Here is a 1,767-nt window from a genome sequence, read left to right on the forward strand (position 1 = left end):
CATGGCTCTGGCTCACTTCAAAAAGCCATAAATTGCATCTCTGCTTTGAGCGCTGCCAGCTGACGACGACGTCACATGCAAGAGAAGGGACTCAGGGAGCGCTTGATTTGTTAAAATATAAAACGACCCACTTCCCCATCCACCTTCAACACTATTGTACTGACAAAACGGACGGCGCCGAGAACAAGAAATAAACGCTCCTCTTCTCACTGCTGCTCTGACGACACGACACCCCCCCACCCCCCAAACAACTTTTTAACGAATCTGCACGATTCACACAAATGACCAATTTGGATGGAAGACCTGCTGGGAATTCAGAACGAGGCTCGAACGAGGAGACATAATTTCAGCTGTTATGTGGTGGCACCTAGTGGACAGATGGGGTAGTTGCATGGGATTTTGCAGGCAAGTGGATCTGTACACTCTGCACACGCACGCGCACACACACACACACACACACACACACACACACACACACACACACACACACACACACACACACACACACACACACACACACACACACACACACACACAAACACACACACACACACACACACACACACACAATGTAGAACCAGATCGATATGGTATCTGAATGAAATAAATCCACTATACTTCATCCAAACCTTATTGAGCTGAAAATTATGATTTTCAATTCTGATTTCTTGACGGTTGGTTGACTCTCAGGTCTAAGGACCATGTTACTGACATGATACTAACCATGATACTGACAATGATGCCAACACGATAATGACCATGATGTTACTAACATGATACTAACCATGATACTGACATGATACTGACCATGATACTAACCATGATACTGACATGATACTGACAATGATGCCAACACGATAATGACCATGATGTTACTGACATGATACTAACCATGATACTGACCATGTTACTGACATGATACTAACCATGATACCATGTTACTGACATGATACTAACCATGATACTGAGTCTGACTATGATACTTACAGTACCATGTTACTTAATACCGTGATACTGTTAAATGACAATGTGATGTCATTGTGTGATAATGTCGTGCCACACACGCACACAGTCTGTCGTACAAACTATTTCCACCGCATGGCTTCTTTGTGTCCTGGCACACGTTGACTCACACACAGGGTAGGCCTGGAACGGCAACCCGGCCTGTTCTGCACTTCGACAAGGCCGAGCACTCTTTTCCAGCTGATGATACATCGGGACATTGGAACACGTTGGTACAGTCAAATATCCCAGAATGCTTTTCACACCAACTAGGAACTGAATTGATCCCCCCAGTCCAGGCACACACTCTCTACTCCTCCGCTGATTGACGTGAAACTGACAGCTATCAACCAGGCAGCCGACTGCATGCGGTAAAGTAACAGAGTGCCAAATGCATGCGCGTGTGCCTGCGTGCGTACGTTACAATACAATGGAGCGATGTGAAGTGAAAAGAGATGATGCTATCTGGATGGATAGATAGCACCCAAGAAAAGTGTACTGCTCCGTTTAAGGTGCCCTCGAGCCATGGGCACTTGAACCTACCACACAGTTACCCAGTAGTGTAGAGGGTAATGAGTGTGGAACAGGACTTTCCCTTGATAGATAAAGATAAACTTTAGTAAACTCTGGCACGACTCCATCTTAACACACTTTCACACACATGCAACCACACAACCACAAGCATGCACACACACACACACACACACACACACACTTTCTTGTTTTTTTTTTCTTTTGCTAGTTATTTTATCGCTCTGACTTTGG

The sequence above is a fragment of the Nannobrachium achirus genome (assembly GCF_963921795.1).
Source record: "Nannobrachium achirus genome assembly, contig: SCAFFOLD_382, whole genome shotgun sequence".
NCBI lineage: Eukaryota > Metazoa > Chordata > Actinopteri > Myctophiformes > Myctophidae > Nannobrachium > Nannobrachium achirus.